Source organism: Agelaius tricolor, unplaced genomic scaffold, assembly GCF_023055355.1.
Source record: "Agelaius tricolor isolate 1412-34295 unplaced genomic scaffold, bAgeTri1.0.p SCAF_2, whole genome shotgun sequence".
In the NCBI taxonomy this organism is placed as follows: domain Eukaryota; kingdom Metazoa; phylum Chordata; class Aves; order Passeriformes; family Icteridae; genus Agelaius; species Agelaius tricolor.
In genome coordinates, this window is record NW_027269262.1 from 9,238,252 (window position 1) to 9,254,071 (window position 15,820).

The 15,820-nt window shown below is 38.5% G+C and overlaps 1 long non-coding RNA gene across 1 annotated transcript; it reads right to left on the reverse strand.

The window, feature by feature from the left end:
• Nucleotides 1-3,300: 3,300 nt before the first annotated feature.
• Nucleotides 3,301-15,382, reverse strand: LOC139600488 (uncharacterized). The gene is made up of 2 exons (XR_011682567.1): nt 15,289-15,382; nt 3,301-3,354 (listed from the first exon to the last, which is right to left on the reverse strand). It is a non-coding gene; the product is annotated as an uncharacterized lncRNA (long non-coding RNA).
• Between the last annotated feature and the right edge of the window lie 438 nt (nt 15,383-15,820).

The window sequence follows — 15,820 nt, forward strand, 5'->3', positions numbered from 1 at the left end:
GAGCTCCAACTCATTCTTCAAGCGCTCGGGCTGGGAAAAGAGACTTTTAACATTTCTCAGGGTCACAGCGACCACCAAAAGATCCCAAGACTACTGCATGTTGGTGAGTGGCTTAGCTTCTGTAAGAGGGAAAAGGTAATATTCCAATATTCCAGACGACTTGTGCTGCAATATCCTTCCCTGCTCAAAATATTCAACAGGAAGCTAGAAATTTTAGGCCATTCTCTATCCAATAATCTCCTTAAAAAGACATCCTGGATCCAGTTGCTTTATGATGCTTCTGGTAATGCACATCAATAGATAGCGATAGAGTTATGTTCCAAACCCTATCCAAAATGGTCCATAATCAATTTTTTGACCGCATAGGAGATTCAAAATTCAATCGTCTGGAAGCCTAGGCAAGAGAAAGCTATGTTTAAACATCATCCCCTGCATGCCTGCAGAGTATAATACTTTTTAAAAGCTCATTTGACATATAGAAAAACATTTTGCTATCCATAAACACAGTAGCTCTGTGTATAAAAGAGTGGGTAAATTAAACTATCTGAATGAAAAAAGAACTGAACTATGGGAGCAAAAATCAGCTGAGTTAAAATGAGCAAAAGTTGAAGCTCTTTGTATCAAATATAAAGAGTGAGGCAGGAAAAATATTCTTCTGAAATATTCATGTTCTGAAAACATGCTTTAAGTATATATAAAAATCCCAGTTTTTTACTTTTATCAGGTCATGACTTAGTCCCTGGATAGGCACATTTTGACCCAATAGCTCTCATTCTGGGATCAGGGCTTAAATGACCTATTTGGATCTTAGATAGAGCAGCTGCTCTGGGGAGATGCAGACTCTCTGCAGCATCTGTCTTCCTTAATGGAAAGCAACTTCCTATTTGTTTACCTGCAAGGCTGCAAGTGCCATTAAAAGAGTGTTCAGGACAGTTTCAGTGCCATGTCCTGAGATTTAAAATTTTCTTTAATGTTGTACATTGGTCTCAATCAGTAATTTTCAACCTACTTTTAATTTTCCTGTATTCCTTGCACCAAACAATAACAGTAGGAAACCTGAAACTTCCCCAGTGTTACTAGAATTGTGAAAAAGGGAGATACCCAGCTTACTGAATTGTTTCCAAATACTACTGTAGTTCTCTATGCATCCTTAGTAAAAAGGGGAAAAAAGTGAAACCTAATCATTAAAAGAAAACCTGTTTGGGTTGTTTGAAGTGTGAAGGTCTTGTGTTTTGTAGCTAGAAATTACACTTCTTTACATGTTTCTTAATCTGATCCAAGTTTTTCCTTTTCTTTCCCTCTTGCTTTTAATTTGACGTGCCAGTCAAAGTTAACATTAGGAAAAACAGCAAATATAAACCTTGTAATTTATAGGCATTCATGCTGTACACCATAATAGCTCTCATCTTGGCAAAAGTTAGCAGATTGTTTTCTGCTCTCATGAGGAAATAGCATTCATTTTAGGTTTTAACGGAGCTTTAGGGTTATAGTAACTCAAACTAAATCATCATGAATTATTTCTGAATCCCATGTTATGTGCTCTCTTTTCTTCCCTTTGTTGGTTTGTGAACATGTGAGTTTCACACACTAGCAACTAAAACTTGTGCACTAAATAATATACAGCCCCTCATTTTGAATTGGAACAACAACACATCAGACCATTCCTGAAATGACAAGACCCCTGTCCCAGCAACAACGGCACATGCAAACAAATGTCTGGCATCGTCTAGGATAATAATGATGTTATGGACACATAGAACTATGTCACCACAGGATCAGCAGCTACAAGTACAAATTCTCATGCACAGGTACTTCTACCAGGACATTGCAACTGGAATGGCATTCTGTCTCGTAAATAGATGAGAAATGAGAAGCAAGTAAAGGCAGAGTCAAGTAATTACTTTTATATGCCCAAATTTAATGGAAAATTTCAAAAGTATTTTAGAATAGCTTTTCTGCAGTTGAAAGAGCAAGGCATTCAGATCTGTGACTAGAAAATTTCAAGTTATGTTTCTCCATTTATCTAAAACCTGTTTCAATGTGGAATGGAATGCTCAAGCTGACTGGTGTGGTAGTCCAAAAGTGCATACACCAGTATGAGAAGTTAGTTTTAGCATAAATTTCTGTGACATTAACCATAACCACCAAAACATAAATCTTATTTTAGTATTTTTGTCAGGAGGTTGGCATCCTTACTAAGGTAACTTCTTGAAATATTTGTCTCTACTTGCCCTTGTGCTCCTACAGCTGAGAGATATACAGATTTGCAGTACTTTTCAATGAGATTTGTCAGCTACTCTAATGAGACAGTAGATTAACTCTACAGCATTATGGAGAACCACAGAGCCTGATGATATGCCAGATGGCCTTGGGAACTACTTTTGATCCAGACAATTCATAATTTCTGTATCTTTTTGATACATTTGGTACAGAACAAAATTTTACCACTGACCACTGACATTCCTTTTTTTTCTATAGCCCAATCAGTCAGAAAGATTGAATGTTTTTTGAACCGTACTTGTTTAGAAATCATAGGAGGTTCAAAAATTCTTCAGATTTTGAAATTTTGATGTGTACAATGATGTGAAGCCAGTGTCACTTCCGTTTTAAATGCTAAACATGTATCTAAAGTAGATCACAGGTACTTACAGGTTCAGATTTTGCCACTTGTGGTTTGCTGGTATATTTTATTCTTGGTTAGAAGCCATCTAGGATGAATAAGAAAAAGGATAAATAACTTCTAGGTCATCTACACTTGACATGTTATTTTTGTTATACATAATTAGCTATGGAAAAACAATCAAAGAACAAAATACATGTAACCAGCCAGTTATTTATAGCTGTGGCTTTTCAGCCACTTGGCATTAACTATGTCATGAACACATAGGGATAAGAAGAAGAACTGTTGGCTTCCTACCAGAAATAAGATTTTCTGCACTCAGCATATCTTTTCACACAACATATACTCTCAACAAAAGCAGCATAACTTCTGAAAAGGAAAATCCAGGCACTTTGAAAAGCCACCAGGGAGGGAAATGCCTCTATACCATGCCAGCATTGGTAGTTCACAGACTAGAAGAAAAAATGTAGTTTTGAGATACTTTGGATAAATTAACTGATGTAACTTGACAAGAGGTGTTACTGCAGTGGCAGTGACATTCCTAACGCTCTATTTCCTTCCTCTAACCCCTTCTACATAGCTCTGTCTTCTGCTGTCCAACAAAAGTAGGCTTTTTACCTTGCAGGATGTTGTACTTGAGGCCACTTACCAGGAAAGAAATAATGACACTCTTCTGTAGATGCAGGTGCACTGCATGAATTAACAACCACTGCCATCTAACAAAGACAAGGATACTAAACAAAAAAAAAAAAAAAAAAAATCAACATTTTGTCTTACTTTTATGATCCTGAAAGAAACCAGACTAATGTGATCCTAGACCTAAGAAGAAAAATCAAAATGAGCTTTGGAAATAAAAAAGGTGTATTCGGCATTTGTTCAGTTTTACTGACAAACTCTGGAGGTAGATGTAAGATGCTGAATAAAAGCAATATGCAAATCTGGGGGACATGCTGAAATAAGGAGGCACATAAATGGAAACCAGTGTACAATCTGTTTTTGATATACCAGCACCCACTCATTACAGCCATTACATACACATCCATTCTTCAGGCTTCCCTCCTTCAAACTATTTCATTTCTCATTTAAGTAATAAGTCTTGATTCTTCCTTGTGCTTCAGTGTCATAACAATGGCTCTCTTTTTCTTTCCTCCTCTTTCCTCACACACTGACAAGGTTTCTTCTGCCCATGATTCCTACTGGGTCTCTTTCCCTACATAGTATTTTCTAATACCACCCATTTTCCTTTCTACAAAGTTTAATTCTTCCACAAAAGATTTAATTACCTAGCCCAAGTATGTGAAAGGATGTTCCCACAAGTCAAGGTAGTAAAATGCAAGAGTTGGCCCCATTATGTTTATTTTACACACAGGGGGGAGAAAGGGAAGCTGTATGATGAGAAAAAATACAAAAAGGAAAAAAATTAAAACTAACACTTGCAGTGATTTCAGCCCCAGTGGAAAACACACATTTATTGGGAAGAATTCTCAGCAGTAATGCTGGAAATCTAACATTTTCTAGTTCAATTACAACATCGGATCCTAGATATTGGTAAGAGGCTTGTTTCTCAGAACTTTGATACTGAATCAATACTGTGCTAACTTGTGATGCATTAAAACAGTGCAGGAGGTGTCCAAATGTTATTAATAGTTTCATAGCCTTCCCATCTATTCTGCCAGACATACTTAGTTATTGTCAAAATTACTGTTTTATTGAAATAAAAACAAGCACGTTATGGACTTACATGAAGTTGCGCTTTGAAAGACAGCCTAGTGAATTCCAGGGAGTCTGACTGCACGCTCAGTGTTTTTTCCTTCTCTCTGCACCATGATCACAAAAATGCAAAGCCTTCACTTTACCCCTGGCCTGCTTTTGAACAACAGGAATGATGGTGACCCTAAAACCACCACCATATTTTGGGCCTGGTGCAGGTTCAGTGACAATTAAGAACCAAGCATGTGGCCAAGTCCCCAGATATGACAGGCAAGTACTTCCACATGGGATTAATCTTCTCCCACTTCACAGATCCACAGTGGAAGTCCCTACATCCCATCTGCTGGTACAGACTCCCTTCCTGTTCAATGCAGAAAAGGAAGCACTTGCAGAGTGCTTACAGTTCACCTGTTGTGCCTTGAAAGAGGAAAAGCAGTACTAAGAATTGCCTGATTTTTATCACAGACCTGCAAAGCCAAGCAGATGGAGATACGGGCACTATTGATTCCTGCATTTGGACAAACAACTCCCAGCAATGGTTTATAAACTGAGCAATATGGATGGTCTCTTCAGCTTTGTGTCCTGGAGCTATTCCATTTGCCTTCATCCTCTGAGTAGCCCTATACAATGACTTCCATATTATTTGGTTTTTTTCATCAGTGTCTCAACTGCTACCTCATTGGACTGAATTTCCATGCTGCTCTCTCATTTAGGCAGGTCACATAACTAATTCACTTCCCTCCCCACATCTTCTAATTGATTATTTCCAGTTTCCTAGAATGACACTATTGTTATAAGTCTCTTGATGGTTGGGAAATTCAGAAAAGCCCATCTCACATTTCTTCCTTTAAAAACTTGACCCATGTTTCCCTGTCTATTCACACAGTCATAGACCCTGTTAGGAGCCCCCAACACTATAAATTAGAGTTTACTGGGATGACTGAGAACTTTTCAGTTTATTTTTATGAAATGGATTATTCTCAGCTGGGACCTAGATGTTGACCTCATTGATTTTTTTCCCCCCACATAGGCCACTAATGCAGCTCTGGAATGTATCATATTTGACTGGACACAATCAAAGCTGCTGAACTTGCCTAAAACCACTTTTGTGTGTAGTTCTATTAGGCTGAAACTCCCTGATGCATATGACAAAGTTTCTTTGCATGTTGGTGGAACAAAAGAAGGAAAATTTCAGAATATTTGGCCAATCATAGGATTAGAGGAAGGAATTTTATAATGTAAATACTGATCCAAGCAGAAATCATTGGTTTATAAGGAAGAAAATGTTATACAACCTTCATATGGCTAAAAGAAAGCAGAACAAATTATTCATTTTTCTCCTCTCCAAAGAATTACTAGTTGACTACCATTTCCTTCTCTAGGACTATTGCTGACAAAATTGTATCTTTAAAATCTAACCTATTAGTGTTTGCAGAAATGACACTCTGTTAAGAAATAAATTAATCATTCATCTATGATGGCCACAAAAAGCAGTGAGGTTATTTTTCTCTTTCTTCCTTTCCTAATCCTTGGATTTTACCTATAGCCTGCGTGCAAGTAATGCACATTAGTCAATTAATAAGCTGTTAAATGACAACAGTTCCAGGCAATTTAATTACTGTTGGTAAAATAAGAAATGAGTTATTGCATGTCAGTAACTAATTTCAGCTCCTTTCCTTGGAACAAATCAACTTTGAATGTGATGGCTTATTTAGGGGAAAAAGCAATTTCTTCCTAGAGAATGCAAACTACTGAGTCATTTTTGGAAAAGAAATGTAAATGGCTTGTAAAAATCTTCTGCCCTTTGCTTCTAGTGCCAGGCAAAGTTTATTTTAAAAACTAGGTTACTGTTTCTGCAACTTAATATACTAAAAAATATAGTATGAGCCTAAATAAAGAAAGAGAAACCATGTAACCCAGAACACTCTTCCCTCCATTTCAGTCATTCTGTATGTTTATATGATGCTACAATGAATGAACTTTAACCATCCACTGAAATACATAATTCTGTAGTAAAACAGTTATTTGCTGTAGCTGATGGTTTGCACCAGAGATAGCAGTGGCAATTGTGCCTAAATTTTCTCTCTAAAGTATATAGAAATCATTTAATATAGATAGTAATGTCTAGCAAAGCAATTGATAATCCTACATTTTAATAACTCCCTATAATAAAAGGACATATCCAAAACATGTTAGTAGGTGCTGGTCTCAAAAGACAGAAGTGTGGTTTACAACCTCTTCTGGAGGAAGAAGAGGAAGCACCTGTTTATGAAAATCTCATATTAATGTTGGTACTTTATACCAGAAAGTATTCAGCAGCACCCCAGTGGCTCCACCTCCCCCATGCATGTTCTGTGATATTTCTGGAGTGAGCTGACTCCACCACAACTCTATGACTAGTGACAGTTTTTTCAGAAATTTTATTTCACTGTTCTGTGACATTTTTTACAGGGACGGAAGTCACTTTTAATCCAAAGAGCTCTGAGAAAATTTAATTTTCCTATCCTTGCATACATTTAGACTGCTGAGCAAATTACTAAGAAACTTTTGAATGAGTGTCTAGAATGAAAGCAAGGAAAATCACTGGAAACATTTTGGGTTTTTTTCATCCACAGCCTATTTAACACCTTATCACTGCTGGGACCTGGTGCCTGACAGGGCTCCTCACCAAAAAAAAAGATGGTACAGATGGAGCTTATGCAAGCATTAGTCAATGTAAAATTGCCACAAATAAAACAAACAAATAAAAAAAGTTGCACCACCAGGCATCTTTGCTTTTGAAAGAATCTTCCAGAAAATACGCTTTCTTACAAAGAAGATGCACCAAGATGTTTCTTGAACACTTAGTAAGAGTTACATGATAATCAAACTGCAGCAGTTCTTATAGAATCAAGTCAAGTGAGGAAAATAAGAAACCATATTAATATTTTATATTAACGTTCAAGAATTGAGCTGGTCCAAAGCTCTCAAACAAAAGAGTATTCACTTGAAAATCACTTGTGCAAGAGAGCTGCCTAAACTCAGTTATAAATTCAAAGCTCTAAAAAAATAAAGCAAAAGAAATAGCCCTTACATCCATAAATTCCTAGAAATTTTCATATTTATAATTTATTTTTTAATTTTTTTTTCAGATAACATAGCCCATAGTATGTCCAGAATTCTTACTGCATTCACATTTATAGGCTAAAATCCAGTGTAAAGGACCCCTTTTGTCCGGCCTCAAAGCCTTAAAATATTAGAAAAAGGATTAGCCAGGAATCCCCATTTTCATCCTCCCCATCAATTACCAGTTCCTCACTGTATAATAATATGTATGAATCCTTTAATAGTGAAATTGAATTTGACTCCCAAATGGTGCAACACAGGTCTGAGAACTAACACAGATCAAGGTATCAATGGCTGTGTAAGAGCATCAGACAGATTTCCCAAGCACTCAGCAATGAGATCCTCACCTCTTCTCTGTGTCCTCTGCTGGAAAGGCACTTGGAAAGGCGCTTCTTACAACTGAAGGCTCTGCAAATATGCCCTCTTGTGCCTCTGGCCCCTGCACTGACAGAAGGGGGGAAGCAGAAGGGCAGACACTGATCTCTTCTCCATAGTGCCCAGTGACAGGACCCAAGGGAACAGCCCAGGTTGTGTCAGGGGAGGTTTAGGCTGGGTATCCGGAAAAGGTTCTGCACCCAGAGAGTGTTTGGGCACTGGAATAGGCTCCCCAAGGAGGTGGTCACAGCACCAGCCTAGCAGAGTTCAGGAAATGTATAGACAGCTCTCTATGGGACATGGTGTGAATCTTAGGGTATTCTGTGCAGGGCCTGGAGTTGGACGTGATGATCCTTGTGCGTCCCTTCCAACTCCACATATTCTGTGAAGTCCCAACATCTCTGAAATTTCAGAGACCCGAGCTACACCAGGATGGAAGAGAATCTCTACACTTTACTCAGACGAAAACACTGGAGACTATCATGAGAAGGTCAGACCTTTAATCCCCTGTTTCACTCTCCATTTATCAGACTCTAAGCTTATCTTTTCTCTATTACACGCCTCTCTTCATATTTTATTGCTGTAGCAACCACCTATTGCAGACTACCTATGAAGCACTCCCTTGTCCTGCAACTCTGATGGAACTGCTCCATTGCATAGCAAATCACATCTTACTCAAATTCAAGAAATTTTGTTTCTGCTTTTGTACTTATTTTGTTGTACTCCTTATTGCTATACTGTCCTGTACAATTTGACTGCCAATCTTTTAAATTAGAATTAATACACATAAAATTATGCCACTCTAATAAATGAAAATTAAGTGCACAGAAAGAATTAAACACACACTTATGCATAATTACTGTTAATATATGACAGATACTAATAGTAGTTTTGCTGCAGGTAAAAAATAAGCAACCTTACTAAAAAAAGATATTGAAGTTATGAGGCTGATCTAAAGGCTCACCAGATCAGAGATTTCCTAGAATAAATCTGACAATCATCTACAGTATGAGAGTGCAAACAGCTTAACAACTAGGAACATTTCTGCGCACAGAGTTACTTCACTAGTAAAGCAGTCCACACTTCCTATCTGCAGCTCCTTGATAGTTCATTCCTTGATGTAACAATCCACTTGCTGCTCTCTAAATACAGATACAAGACAGACTGCCCTGGACAAGAGCTATTGTATTTCTGTTCATGACTCTGTAGACATGAATAGTCCTAGTTTAGATGTACAGTGAAGCAAATAAATTTGATATGTTAAGATTCACAAGTCATAACAAGAGGTGCATAATAAACAAGTCAGCTCCAGAAATATCCACTTTGTGTGGATCTGCAGTGACTGTCTGATGCATGCAGTTCATCACTCTGTGCTTTCTAAGACAGGGAAAAAGGCTTCTCCACACAGAGTTACTGCACATTAGCTATAACCAGCCTGCTGCAGTTATGTCCAAAATAGCAGTAGAACAGAGAGAATCATCCTGCCTGTCAGAGCACAGTACTTGAAAATACTCCAAACCTATGAAGTCCTGAAGCACAGATTAAACCCACGGCCAGGCAACAGGAATTGGTCTATTGCTTGAAGTCCACAGAATTCATCAACTAGACAAATACATTTGTAGGTAGCAGGACCTTCCACCATCATAATACAGAGTGTCACCATGGTCACTGCCTAGTCAAAAGTTCTGGGTTTGTTTTTTACCAGTCATACAGATCACTGCTGGCTATCAATAGAAAAAAGCAAAAAGAACATTTTCATGTTTATGGCAAGGAATAATGGAATTTGCAAACTTTCTGCAATATGGTAAGATCTTAAAAAAATTACAAATTTGTTTGTAAGCAGAAGAAAAAAGAAATACATCTCTCCTTTATCCTATCTACATTTAAATCATGTCTAATGCAATTACTTGAGACATCAACATTCCTCATTAATACCCAACAACTCCAAGATTTGGAGCCCCACTTATGAGCATATGCTTTGCCAGAGACAACCTTACTTCATTTCTTAACTGTTACAGCTGTAGATAGACACCAAGAAGGAAATTATCTTCCTGAGCAGTTTTGCTTTTTAACTTTTCCATAAAGAAGCAAGAGCTTCTTTAAGTATGCTTTACTAATGAGCTGGATGATACCCTTTAAATCAGAAAGTGGAGTTCACACAACCTGTAGTATAGTTACATCTCTATTACTCAAGAATACACTTTCAGTTGCACAGCAGTTGTCTTGTGTTGGCAAGTCTCCACATATTTACAGGGCAAATGTAATTTATTGCAGAAGCAATAATAAAGAGGCAGAGCAGAGGTAATACGGGAAACTATAGTCAGACCTGCAGTTTCAGTCACAATGCACTGTCTACTTATTAAAAACTACTTAGTAATAAATAAAAACATCCAAAGGGATCTGTAAGGCTGAGTAGCATCTAGAGAAGAGAAATCAGAAATGTTGTATGAACCACCACAGAAGAATATGTCAGAAAGCCTCTTGTCACAGGCACTGTCCACTACCTTTCCACTCCTCCCACAAAATGCCTCATAAGAGAAAGGACAAGAACAAATACTGCCTCAGGACACAGATTACCCACTATGTGCTATTTCAGGTAATAGGGCACAGCATTTCACAGGGACATTAGCAAGTGCAATTGCCATCCTAGAAGGGACTTTGCACCCAAAAGGCAGGACATGAAATTTTAGGAAGTACCTGATTATCACTGTTCTTTGAAAATACAGCTTAGCAATGCCTAAGCATATATAGAAGCTCCTCTTTAGATGTCTGTCCCTTTATCCTTTTCTAGTTATCAATAGTCATGAAGAATTATTACATCAGAATTCTTTCAATATCAGACAATTAAAAAAAAGTCTATCAGGCATTTTATAATGCAAATATGTCTTTTTAGGACTTGCAGAGGGAATGAATCCAGGAGTTATTGTCCATTCATCCTTTGACCTCTCATCTTCCAGAGCCTCTGGCATATCTACCCTTTCCCTTATGCATTAGCTATTAAAGGAGCAGACTTCAGAACTGCTTTCCAAGGAAACTCACATTCAATTCCCCACTTGTAATAGAGATTTACAGTTTAGTTACCTATTGTGAATAATTAGTCTCCTAAAAATTGCTTTGGTAACATTTAACGTGACACGGGTTCTCTGCTATGCTCTCCTTCCATATTTCAACATTTTATATTGTAGCTCCCTTTTGACAAACCCTATTAACCAAACCTTCCAGGCCTTACTGAAAATGTCAGGCTATAGAAAACAGATAAGAATTGTCATTCTGCAGTGCCAGCAGAGGCCTCCTGACTTGAATCTGGCAACGCTTTACTGAAGCTGTACCTCACAGGGCAAGAGAAGAAACCGCATCAATTGCTAGGGCAATGTAAAAGTGAACACAGCAGGATGTTTTACAGTTTGCTGTGTTCTGTAGTTAGTTGCTATCCTCTTTTCCTCTGAAAACCTACCAAAATTGCAATCTTCAAACAAGGCAATGATGAATTGAGTAAGATTAGAGAAGTGTCTGGGTTGCAAAGCAGTGACCAGTGCAGGATCCACCATTTCAGAACACATTTGATCTCAGAATCAGTTGCTAAGCCAACAGTTTTAAGAAGCGCTTCCAAATTCCAGTGGCTTTATATTCAGAAGTAGTTTTCATTTTGTTGATTACCAAGATGAAGTAGGGAATGTGAGTACATTTTGTACATATATTCTCGTTTAAGTATTTTGAGGACTCAGTATCTAAAGACGAGAAGATTTTTTCCTGTAATTTGAAAATTTGTGATGCTTTGAGGAAAGAAAAATGTATTTTCTTCTTGCAGACAGAGAATCAAAATTTATAATTTTTGCCATTTGCAGTAGCTGCTTCACATCATTTTGCTCACAAGACCAGATTTTGGAAATAGAATTCCTGGACACGTTGCCTGTGTCCAGGATCACTGAGATCCTGAACAGCAATGGCCTCTTGCTTTGACTTCCAGAGCTGAGGCATTTTAAAAAGGCAGGCAGCTAGTACTAAACCAATCACAGCCATACTCAAAATATCTCACTGGAAGACCCTGTTGTGGCTAATCACACTCCATGGCAGGTGGCTAGATAGCCTGATAGACCCCTTATCTCATACTGAAAACCACAGATGTTGTTTTGAGTCTCTCACTCTCAGTTTCTTTAGTTTCACTTCTTCAATATGCTTTGGTAAATCCTAGGGATCCAGCTGCATCCTCAGGCTCCCAAAACAAGTTTTAGGAGCAAATTGAAAATTATGCATACTGCCACCATCACCTGCTTTATCCATGGAAAGCCAAGGTGGAGCAATCAGAGTGTGTGTCTTGGGAAGCAGACCTAAAAGAATTACCAAGGCTTCTCTTCCAACAAATTGCTCCTTCCTCCTAGCTGGATACATTCAGTCCATCTAATGAAGTCAAGAGTACCACACATAAATGTTACTATGAATGAAACATTTATTTTTAAAGGTGTTTCAAAAGGAAGAGAACAAAGTAATTGGCATAAAAGTTGTCGGTCACATTACTACATCATATCACCTTGGGGCTTGCTGGTCTAGGACAGGTGATCAAAACCAAAAGCCCTTAGCTTTTGTGAAAGGTAATGTCAGCAGCTGCACTCACAAATATGGGCTGCCACCTAATGCCTGTGTCATGGTAAATGATTATAGGCAGACAAATCTGCTTCTTTGTTTTAATCAGTTACTTAATCAGCTTCCTTGGAATGAACTGGTTTGGCTCAACAGACTGAGTGACAAAACTTGTCAAAGCAGAGGGCGTAATAAAAGTGTACTGATAAATCATGGAAAAGTGATAGCATCGTTCTTTTTATTTACCCTTTTGTTTCTATCAGAGCAAGTTAACCTCAGCTCCTTTCATTCATCTTTTGTTGTTATTGCTGGGAAATTTAGTATTTAGTCCAAGATGTTTCGCATGATGAATTATTAAAAATCTTTAACTGTTGGACAACCTTCTAGAGGTATAAGATTTTTTAGGAAAAAAATTATCCCTTGTTTCGCTGTGAGGGGAGACAGCTAATGAAAAATGGTCCAGAATTATTGTGAAACAATTGTCTGTAGTGTAATCAAGTCTGCTTCTGCCCTCCAACTACTCCAAGATATAATGATACATGTATCATTAAGCAGCTGCTATGGATGCCTGAGGAAACTGGTAGAAATTTGTACCTATTGTTTTTCTTTCTCCATTTCAATCTGCTCCGTTACACTCCTTCCATCCACCTCCCACTGCACTTTTTAAATGCTACAGGCTTGGGGAAGAGCAGCTGGCAAATGCCCAGCAGAAAAAGACCTGGGGTGCAGGTTGACAGTGGATGGGCATGAGCCAGTGGGTGCCCAGGGCAATGGCCAGGGACATCCTGGCCTGTATGAGCAGCAGTGTGGCCAGCAGGACCAGGGCAGGGATTTTACCCCTGTACTTGGCACTGGTGAGGCCACACCTCGAATCCTCTGTTCAGTTCTGAGCCCCTCACAGCAAGACATGCATTGAGGATCATGTCCAGAGAAGGGAACAAAGCTGGCGAAGGGTCTGGAGCACAAGTCCTATGAGGAGCAGCTGAGGGAGCTGGGGATGTTTAGCCTGGAAAAAAGGAGGCTCAAGAGGGACCTTATTCTTCTCTAAAACTGCCTGAAAGGAGGGTGTTGTCAGGTTGGTCTCTTCTCCCAAGTTACAAGTGATAGAACAAGAGGAAATGGCCTCAAGTTGAACTGGGGGTGGAGGGGGAGGAGGGATTTATATTGGATTTTAGGAAAAATTTCTTCACTGAAAGGGTTGTCAGTTATTGGAACAGGCTTCTCAGGGAAGTGGTGTAATCATCATTCCTGGAAGTGTTAAAAAAATTAGTAGATGTGGCACTCAGGAACACAGTCCAGTGGTGGACTTGGTAATGCTGGGCTAGTGGTTGGACTCAAATTTCTTTTCCAAACTGAAGAATTCTATGATTCTATATACTCTTAGCTGGATTCTGCCACTGGCTACACTGGTGTATCCCTTCACTTAAAGGGATGTCTGCTGCTGAAAGGACACTCCTGGACCAAGTGTCTCCTTAATTATGGAATATTCAAATAAGCACTTTTAGGGTCATGATTTTTAACACAGCAAGTCAAGGGCAAGGGAGAATGTGTGACTAATGTTCAATTAGAAGAGTCTAGAAATTAAACAATTGGTTTTTTAATGGTTAATATGCATTATGCAATATTAAAGACTATGATTAGGTGTGTGAGATTCTCCTACCCTGTTCCCAGCCCCCACGCACACGGTCTCTAGTTGTTGAGTTTTCCAGTGCAAAGGTACGAGGCACACTTTTTTCAATAATCTCTTAGGAGGAGCCAAAACCACTCCTGATGACTGACACCTTCCACAGTGGTCTATTCAGTACAGTATTTTGAGGATTTTAACTAAACTGCTGTTAAATGTTGTTATTATTTAAGGTGGATTTTCATTCTCTTCAACAAAGAAGCCACAACACAAGACATAGGAAGGAGCAAAATACTGGGAGTATTTACTGAAAGAAGGAACATGGATATGAAGCATTTTTCCGAACCCTTCCACAAAATAATTCAAATTTGGTTTCTAACTTTATTTTATTTTTTATATGGATAAGCTGTCACCAGGGTGCCAGCCAAGAGAAATTTGTTTCTGGCATATGCTGCAGAACACTAGCCTCCGTTTTAGTCTTCAACAAAAACACTAATGTGATCAAGCCAGCACACAGACATTCAAGAAGGTGGACAGTGGGTATCATGGAAAACACTACAGAGGGACATCTTTATTGGTAGAGGTGGAGTATTTGTACATGGAAAAACTCCACAATAGCTTGATTTTCCTAAGAGAGAAAGAATAAAGCTAAGCAGCTTTCAGGTAAATTTCTGTGTGCTGGCAAAGAGTGGGTAAGAGGGTAAAGCTGCATGAAATTTTCCTGTTGAAACCTGAAATAATGCTAGATTAAATCCAAACCAGCCTCCAGGAGTCAGTGAAGCTCTGGAATACTTTCAACCAAGGAGATTTCTCCTAGATTTTGACTCTGTTTAAGAGCAGATAGGACAGTATGCCTCATCTCCCATCCCCTGTGGCCAGAGCCCTGATCAAGGGCCTCAGTGACTGCAAGGTTTCACAAGCAATCAGCTTTACTCTAAATCTGCTACCATTGGTTCAGTGACAGAAAGCTTTCAAAAAATTCAAGCCCAGAGGATCTGCTTTTATTTGCACAAAACAAAGGAAAATCTAGATTTTTCTGCATCTAAAAAGACTAAGATTTGTCAAATATGAGTTAGCACAAGCAGTCAGTAAATATAGAGAGGACTGTGGCACAAAAAATAATTTTGCACAGACATAATTTCAGAGAAGTTCTGGAGGCTACTGCTTAAAGGGCTAGCATCTCCAACAGCCTACCTGGCCCACTAGTGCTTACAGTCTCAGGAGCAGCAGTAGAAAAGGAAATATTTGGGCAGTTTGTTCAGCTAATTTTACTTACCATGGCAGTGCAGATGGGACTGCATTTTTACACCAGACTGAAAATTAGTCAGCTGGAGCACAGGTACCTGTTACCTTCTGGTTTTGCCTTCAGAGGACATGGGAAAAGGCCTGGGGAGACAGGAATATCAGAGTCGGAAATCAGCCAGTGAGATTCATCACAGAATGTCAGAGGTCCTTTTATCCTGTCACAGGCAATTCTGACTGTTACTGAAGAAAGAAGGAAAGCTGTAATTTTTTATGTGTTCAAGGTACCAAAAACCCTTGTACTAGCCATGCCACAACAGAAGCCAGATCTATTAGGGTAGGAATATTTGATTTCAGCTTTGAAAATAATTTTTGCCAACAAGATGCTGGCACAAAATATTTTCCAAAACATAATTATTTTTTTAAAAAAAGTATTAATCTGTAAAACATCAATAATGTGCAAGTCTTATGGTGTTCTTTTTTTTTTCATGAATTAGTAAAAGAAAAGGAAAAAAATGTCTCTTTTTAAAATTATTATTGATTTTTCTTGTCCATATCACTTCAAC